Below are 9,897 nucleotides of genomic sequence, written 5' to 3' on the forward strand. Positions count from 1 at the left end.
AAAGACAAATGTTGAATGTTGTCTTTTATTTGTGGGTCCCAGCTCTGGATCCTAGGATTTGATTATATAACCTATAATAACATCAAAAGCCAGGAAAGTATAGACTATGGGGGAGTGGGGAGCTCAATAGTAGGACACCGGTGCTATAAAGGAGAAGGAAAAAGTAGGGAGGATAACAACTTGGAAGGAGAGGGAAGATAATACAGAAGAAGAAAGAGGAAGGAAAGCTAAATAATCCTAAGAATGTTGGAAAAAAAAGTCATGGGGAAACATATTACTCTATAAGTTTACTTAAAATGAATATGATATTATACCCAAAGGATGCACATTCATACAACAAGGACATATGTTCAACTATATTCATAGAAGAGTTGTTTGTAATAGCCAGAACCTGGAAGTAACCTAGATGCCCCTCAACCAAAGAATAGAGACAATGTGGTATATTTACACAACCAAGTACTACTCAGAGGGAAAAAAAAAAAAACAATGGAATCTCGAAATTCACAGGCAAATGGATGGAACTGGAAGAAACCATCCTGAGTGAGGTAACCCAGTCACAAAAAGACAAACATGGTATGTACTCACTCATATATGGATATTAGACATAGAGCAAAGGACTACTAGCCTACAATCCACATCTCCAGAGAAACTAGGAAACAAGGAGGAACCTAAGAGAGAAATACATGGTCCCTGGAGAAGGGGAAAAGGACAAGATCTCCTGAGCTAATTGGGAGCATGGGGGAGGGAGATAGGAAAAAGAGAAGGGGAGAAGAGGAGGGGGGAGGTGAACATGAGGAATCAGGACTGAGTCGGGGAAGAATAGAGGAGAGCAAGAAAAGTGATACTTTAATAGAGGGAGCCATTATACGTGGTTTTTTTGAGACAGGGTTTCTCTGTGTAGCTTTGGAGCCTCTCCTGGCACTCGCTCTGGAGACCAGGCTGGCCTCGAACTCACAGAGATCCGCCTGCCTCTGCCTCCCGAGTGCTGGGATTAAAGGCGTGCGCCACCAACGCCCAGCTCCATTATAGGTTTAAAGAGAAATCTGGCACTAGGGAAATGTCCAGAGATCCACAAGAATGACCCCAACTAAGAATCTAGGCAGTAGTGGAGAGGCTGCCTTTGATGTCCTACCCCTATAATAAGATTGATGCTTACCTTCATTGCCATCCTAGAACCTTCATCCAGTAGCTGATGGAAGCAGAAACAGGCACCCACACCTAAGCACTGAGCCATACTCCTGGAATCCAGTTGTAGAGAGGGAGGAGGGATGAGCAAAGTTGTAAAGACCCTGTTGGAGAAACCCACAGAAACAGCTGACCTGACCAAGTGAGAACACATGGATCCCAGTTGTGAAGATGGGGAACCAGCATTGAACAAAACCAAGCCCTCAAGATGTGGGTGCCAGTTAGGAGGCCTGGGCAGGCTATGGGACCTCTGACAGTGGAACCAGTATTTATCCCTAGTGCACAAATGGACCTTGGGAGCTCATTCCCTATGGAGGGATATTCTTTCAGTCCAGACACATAGAGGAGGGTCTAGGCCCTCCTCCAAATGATGTGACAGACTTTGATGATCCTTCATGGAAGGCCTCGCCATTCTTGGGGAGTGGGTGGTGGGATGAAAGGAGGGGCATGGGAGAATGGGAGGGAGAAGGAAATGGGATTGAAATGTAAAATAATATTGTTTCTAAATTAAATAAATTAATTTTAGAAAAGAAAAAATAAAAATCACTTAACTCAAAAAACATGAATATGATATGATATAATAAATATGAGTATACATACACATATGTATGTGGTTTAAATGAAATTAAGCCACATGGGGTGATAATGTTCCCCCTAGGAACCATAAACTATGTAACAAATACCCCAGTACCAAATAAGGGAAACATCCCTTCTAGTTATTGGTCAGGGAATCCAAGAAACCCATAAAACAGTATAAACCATTGCTTGTGTGAGATATTGTTTATGGTTTATTAAAGCTAGTCTGAGGATTAGAAAGCAAAGTCAACCTCAAGCCTTGGAAGCCAGGCACAAATCTTTAATCCCAGCAGCCAGAAGCTAGGAGGTGGTGGTACACACCTTTAATCCTGGGACTCAGGATTAAGAGGTAGACAGATTTCTGTGAGTCCAAAGCCACCCAGATCTACACAAGAATGAATCAGTCTAAAAGAGAATTATAGCTCACACCTTTAATACCAACATTAGGGAAGTAAATTAGACAGAAGCATGGTCTCAGAGAGGCTTTTCATTCTCCAGCCACACTGAAGAGATGAGCAATTCATTCTCCTGCCATACTGAGGAGAGATTACAGTCTGAGGCTTGTTGAGAGTTCCTGGAGTCAGGATCTGCCCATTCAGCCCGAGGAAGAGGTAAGAAGCTAGTGGCTAGCTGCTTTGCTTTTCTGATATTCAGCTTGAAGTTTGAACCATGATATCAGTCTCTGGGTCTTTTATTTTTCGTGTTACAATTGCTATTGTCCTTGGTTTCCTTCCAGAAGTTAAAGGTTAAAACCCTATCACTGAAGACACCATACATTTCACACACATGATAGAGAATTGAGCTGGTACTGACCTGAAACTCCTCCTCCCCAAGCTAGCTCTTATAGTATCAAAAGGTCCTATGCAAATTGTAAGGGAAAAGACTAATGAGGCAGGCCCCAGGCCTCTCACCGCCTCATGGGCTGTGCACTCGCTCCCTCACTCACTCAGCTTTTGGTCTCAGGCTCACACCCCCACCACACCCCCAGCACCCGCCTCTGCCACCAGAGTTCCTAGGAGAGCCCTGATGGATCTATTTCTTCTAGCATATCTTCAATGCCTGAGATTCTCTCTTCCATCACTTGTATTCTGTTGGTTATGCTTGCATCTGTAGTTCCTGATCGTTTACCCAGCTTTTATATTTCCAGCATTTCCACAGACTGTGGAACCCTCACCGCAGAGGAGTAGACTCCAGGAAATAATCAAATTGAGTGATGAAATCAATAAAGTAGAAACTAGGAAAACAATAGGAAGAATCAATGCAACAAAGAATTGGTTCTTCGAGAAAATCAACAAGATAGATAACCCTTTACCCAAACTAACCAAAGGCAGAGAGAGAACATGCAAATTAACAAAATCAGAAATGAAAAGGAGGACATAACAACAGACACAGAGGAAATCCAGAGAATCATCAGGTCATACTTTGGAAATCTGTACTCCACAAATTTGAATATTTAAAGGAAATGGACAATTTTCTGGATAGATATCTCTTACCAAAATTAAAGCAAGAACAGATAAGCAATTTAAATAGACCTATAACCCCTAATGAAATAGAGCAGTCATCAAAAGTCTCCCAACAAAAAAAAAAGCCCAGGGACAGGGAGTTTCAGTGCAGAATTCTACGAGAAATTTAAAAAATGGCTAATACCAATACTCCTCAAACTGTTCCACACAATAAAAGTGCAAGGTTCATTGCTAAACTCTTTTTCCAAGGCTACAATCACCTTGGTATCCAAGCCACACAAAGACACAACTAAGAAAAAGGAACTACAGACCAATATCCCTCATGAACATTGATGGAAAAATACTCAATAAAATACTGGCAAATCAAATCCAAGAACACATAAGAAAATCATCCACCATGATCAAGTAGGCTTTATCCCAGGGATGCAGAGATGGTTCAACAGACGAAAATCCATCAAGTAATCCACCATATAAAAAAACTACAAAAGAAAAACCACATGATCATCTCGCTAGATGCTGGAAAAGCCTTTGACAAAATCCAACATCCCTTCATGATAAAGGTCCTGGAGACATGAGGGATAACAGGAACATACTTAAACATCATAAAAGCAATATACAACAAGCCAACAGCCAACATCAAACTAAATGGAGAGAAATTCAACGTCATTCCTCTACACTCAGGAACAAGAGAAAGCTGTCTCTCCGTGTCTCTTCAATATTGTACATGAAGTTCTAGCTAAAGCAATAAGACAACAAAAGGAGATCAAGGGGATACAAATTGGAAAGAAGAAGTCAAACTTTCACTATTTGCAGATGATATGATAGTTTATATAAGTGACCAGAAAAACTCTACCAGGGAACTTTTATAGCTGATAAACACCTTCTGCAAAGTGGCAGGATACAATATTAAGTAAAAAAAAAAATCAATAGCCCACGATAAATGGACTGAGAAAGAAATTAGGGAAACATCACCCTTTACAATAGCCATAAACAACATAAAATATCATGGGGTAATGCTAACCTAACAAGTGAAAGAACTGTATAAGAAGAAATTCGAGTCTTTAAAGAAAGAAATTAAAGACAATACCAGAAAATGGAAAGATCTCCCATGCTCTTGGATAGGTATGATCAACATAGTAAAAATGGCAATCTTGCCAAAAAACAATCTACACATTCAATGAAATCCCCATCAAATCCCAGAACAATTTTCAGAGACCTTCAAAGAACAAAATTCAACTTTATATGGAAAAACAAAAGACCCAGTATAGCCAAAACAACAATGTACAAAAAAGGAACTTCCAGAAGCATCACCATCCCTGACTTCAAGCTCTATTATAGAGCTATAGTCCTGAATACAGCTTGGTATTGGCACAAAAATAGATGAGTAAACAAATGGAATGGAATTGAAAATCCTGATATTAATCCACATACCTACCAACACCTGATTTCTGACAAAGAAGATAAAATACAATGGAAAAAGTAAGCATCTTCAACAAATGGTGCTGGCGTAACTGGATGCTGGCATGTAGAAGACTGCAGATAGATCCTTATATATCACAATAAACAAAACTTAAGTCAAAATGGGTCAAAGAGCTCAACATAAATCCAGCCACACTGAACCACTTAGAACCCTTGAATTAATTGGTACAGGAGACTGCTTCCTGAACATAACACCAGTAACACAGACTCTGAGATTGACAATTAATAAATGGGACCTCCTTAAGCTGAGATGCTTCTGAAAGGCAAAGGACACAGTCAACAAGACAAAACGGCAGCCCACAGAATGGGAAAAGACCTTTACCAATCCCACATCCCACAGAGGGCTGATCTCCAAAACATACAAAGAACTCAAGAAGCTAATTGCCAAATAATCCAATTAAAAAGTGGGATACAGAACTAAATAAAGAATTCTCGGCTGGGTGTTGGTGGTGCATGCCTTTAATCCCAGCACCCTGGAGGCAGAGGCAGGTGGATCTCTGTGAGACTGAAACCAGCCTGGTCTACAAATCGAGTGCCAGGATAGGCTCTAAAGCTACACAGAGAAACCCTGTCTCAAAAAAAATAAAAAAATAAAAATCTCAATAGAGTAATTTAAAATGGCTGAAAGACCCTTAAGAAAGTGCTCAACATCCTTAGCCATTAGGGAAATGCAAATCAAAACAACTCTGAGATACCATCTTACTCCTATCAGAATGACTAAAATCAAAAACACCAATGACAGTTTATGCTGGAGAGAATGTTGAGAAAGGGGAACATTCCTCTACTGCTGGTGGGAGTGCAAACTCATACAGCCACTTTGGAAATCAGTATGGCAGTTCCTCATGAAAATGGGAATCGGTCTACCACAAGATCTAGCAATTTCACTCTTAGGCATGTACCCAAAAGATACACATTCCTACAAGGGCATCTGTTCAACGATGTTCATAGCAGCATTATGTGTAATAGCCAGAACCTGGAAGCAACCTAGATGACCCTCAACTGAAGAATGGATAAAGAAAATGTGGTACATTTACACAATGGAATACTACTTAGAGCAAAAAAACAATGGAATCTTGAAATTCACAGGCAAATGGATGGAACTAGAAGAAACCATCCTGAGTGAGGTAATCCAGTCATAAAAAGACAATTATGGTATGTACTTACTCATGTATGGACTTTAGACATAGAGCAAAGGATTTCCAGCCTATAATCCACACCTCCAGAGAAGCTAGGAAACAAGGAAGACCCTAAGAGAGACATACATGATCCCTGAAGAAGGGGAAATGACACGATCTACTGAGCTAATTGGGAGCATGGGGGAGGGGAGATAGTATTATGAGAAAGAGAAAGGGAGAAGAGGAAGGGAGAGGAAGACATGAGGAATCAGGAAGATTGAGTGGGGGGCAGGGGGGCTGAGGAATAGAAAAGAGTAAGAAAAGAGATACCATAAGAGGGAACTATTATAGGTTTAAAGAGAAATCTGGCACTAGGAAAATGTCCAGTGATCCACAAGGATGACCCCTACTAAGAAATCTAAGCAATAGTGGAGTGGCTACCTTAAATGCCCTTCCCCAGTAATGAGATTGATGACCTTATATGCTATTCTAGAGCCTTCATCCAGTAGCTGATGGAAGCAGAAGCAGACACCCACAGCTAAACACTGAGCTGACCTCCTGGAATCCAGTTGCAGAGAGGGTTGAGTGATGAGCAAAGGGGTCAAGACCAGGCTGGTGAAACCCACAGAAACAGCTGGCCTGAACAAGGGGGAGCTCATGGACCCCAGTCTGAAAGCTGGGAAACCAGCATAGGACCAATCCAGACCCTCTGAATGTGGGTGTCAGTTAGGAGGCCTAGACAATCTATGGGGGCTCTGGTAGTGGATCAGTATTTATCCCTGGTATACAAATGGACTTTGGGAGGCCATTCCACATAGAGGTATAGTCTCTCAGCCTAGATGCATGGGGGAGGGCCTAGGCCCTGCTCCAAATGATCTGACAACCTTTGAAGATCTCCCATGGAAGGCCTTACCCTCCCTGAAGAACAGAAAGGGGATGGGATAAGGAATGGTGGGGCGCAGGGGAGGAAGGGAAGAAGAGTGAACTGGGATTTGCATGTAAAACATGCTTGTTTCTAATTTAAAGAAAAAATAGATACACATCTAAAGGACTCTTTCAATAAAGAGATGATCCTAATACAAAAATAATTGTGAATATAGAATTTATAAATGTGTATCTGAATCTAAATAAAAACTACTATTATGAATATTAACACATAATTTTAATTTGCAGGGGCTAAAGAAAGAGGCATCAGACCATACTAAAAGTTGACATTCTACTTAGGCCTTTTCTGACAATTCTCAAACATTGTTAAAGATTATTTTTAATTTCCTTAAATCTTTGATATCACCATTTGATGTGTTGATGGTAACATTATTGAGCAGAAAAAATAACTGAAATTTATTAGGTTTCTTCATATGTTCAATAAAAAAAACTACTGTAAATTCTTACCATTTCTTTACTGTCCCAATCGGCTCCTAACACCTTTCCTCTACTTTCCTGCCTTCAGCAAATGATTATACCTCATTCTTCACAGAGAAACCAGAAAAGGCCTAAGTAGAATGTCAACTTCTAGATACTCAACCTTCAAATGTACCTTGATTTTTTTCATTCAATTTATTAATTTACTCAACAGTTGTTGAGTACCTATTATAATTCAGGTCTTGTTTTAGGTGCTGAAAGTTCAAAAAGTTTAGCTCTTACGCAATTCTGATATGAACTGACAGAAGGTAATAATCCCCAAACAAAACAAAATAGTATAGCTAGGGAGAAGTGGAATAAAGGAAACTCAGTGAAGTAGCATAAAGAAAAGGATTTGGGACAATTTTTTGTAGGCTGGACATAGGCCTCATTGAGCAAAGGTCCATTAATAAGCTAATAAGTGCTCAAATTTCTGTCAGTGAATTAAGAGATTACTTACCTCCAAAATTGTCACCACATCACATATTTAATAATTTAGAAGCATTTTCTTAACAAGGAATAGTTTTCAGATATTTTCCTTCTTTGACACAGAAATATTTCCATCAAAGACTCTTCTTGCTGGGCTGTGGTGGTGCACCCCTTTAATCCTATCACTCTGGAGACAGAGACATGCAGATCTCTGTGAATTCAGGACCAGCCTGGTCTACAGAGTGAGTTCCAGAACAGCCAAGGCTGTCACACAGAGAAATCCCATCTCAGAAAACCAAAAATGAAAAAAAGACTCATCTTACCTTCTATGACACTTTTATCCAGGAAGTTGTGTAAGGTAAACAAAGAAGTCCGACAGGCAAGATATTGAATAAAACGCTGTCAAAAATAATGTACCAAATTTAAAGTTTAGTTTTTGTATACAGATGAAGTTCATTAATGATTTTAATTAAATGTTTTGCCCTCAAGACTTTCTGTCTAACCACCCCTCTCTTTTGTTTTTGTTTTTTGATTCATTCTAAGTTGCAGAACAATAGAAAAATGATGATGTATTTGTGTACCTCGCTAACTAGAAATGCCAGCTTTCTTTTCTGTAGCCACCTCAAAGCTAATTTTATATGAGGAATGAAACTTCGGGCTGTGGTGGTGCACACCCTTAATTCTGGCATTCGGGAGGTTCTGGATTTAAGCGTGCAGGTGGATCTCTATGATTTAAAGGCCAGCCTGTCTACATAGCCTGTCTATAATTCCAGGCCAGTCAAGGGCTTCATAGTGAAGACTCTGTCTCAACCCTCCCCACAAAAGAAGAATGGAACACTACAATTAAATGGCCTTTGGCCCATACCCATAATCTGTTTCTTTTTTCTCTTAGATTCAAATGGCATCATAATTTTAAACACTCTTTGCAATTTATTTTCTTAGAATTTCACATGCATGTATTCCATGGACAAATACTATGCATGTTTTAAAATTTTACCTAAATAGGACCTGTAAGACACCTCAGTGGGTAAAAGAACTTGGCATCAAGAGTGATGACCTGAGTTTGATTCCCTGAACCCACATGGTGGAAAGAGAACCAATTCCCAAAAGTTGTCTTCTCACCTCCACATGTGCACTTTATGTATTATGCACACTATTGTCACTTGTTGTCAACCCTAACTATGCACACACATAATAAATGTAAAACATTAAAATTTGTTCTCTTTATTAGACTTGTCTTTGAAATCCAGCCTTCTTAGTAAACATCACATTTGATTTAATACAAAATATGTTGCAATGTGCTCATTATATTGTCTTTTTTGTATAATTATATGTTCTTATGATTAGCTTTTTTATGTCTTTCCTATCAAAATGCTATTAAAAAACAGCCACCTATATTGTCTTCAGCTTTAAATTTATTGTTCTATATTACATCTTTGTGGAGATGGCTTTATATATGTAGTAGGATAAAAATGTCATTCTATTTTTTAGTATTCACTTGGGTTGATAGACTTTATTTGAAATTGATCCCTCCATAATTTCCTCACATTTTAGTGCTGCCACTCTCTTTTGTAAGTATGGTTGTTGTTCTGAGATATCTAATATGATACATATGTATGTTTTACTTTAGAGATACTATCCTGTGTAATTACCATTACTTAATTATCAAATTACAATCAATTTCTAAGCATTAATTTTAATCCAAGACTAACTGAAATTAAAAGTTTGTGAATTTGAAATAGAAAAATAATTTCATATTATGGAATATTTTAGTTCTGTGGAGTTAAAATGTGTATATTGAAAGAAATAGGCATTTGAGCATACAATACCATCAGGTGTTCAGTTTCTCTCAAAAAGTAAGTCAGTTATGCAGTAATACATTTGTGGGAAGGGGGTTCCAGTCTAAATAATCTGAAGAAGCCTGGAGAGATTACTAAGTGGTTAAGCATAGTAGTTGCCCTTGCAGAGGACCCAGGTTTGATTCACAGCACCTACATCGTGGTTTACAACCATCTGTAACTCCAGTTCCAGGGAATCCAACACCCTCTTCTGGCTTCTGTGGGCACTGTATGTATGTGGTACACAGACACACATACAGGCAAACACGCATACATATGAAGAAAGAAAACTAAATCTGAAGAGTAATTTAATATTCAATATCCACTCTATTATTTATTTATCTTATTATCCAATGGGCATTTAGCAGTAGATAAATGGTATATATCCAAGAATACTGATTTCAAAGGTAT

The sequence above is a fragment of the Cricetulus griseus genome, chromosome X, assembly GCF_003668045.3.
Source record: "Cricetulus griseus strain 17A/GY chromosome X, alternate assembly CriGri-PICRH-1.0, whole genome shotgun sequence".
Lineage (NCBI taxonomy): Eukaryota > Metazoa > Chordata > Mammalia > Rodentia > Cricetidae > Cricetulus > Cricetulus griseus.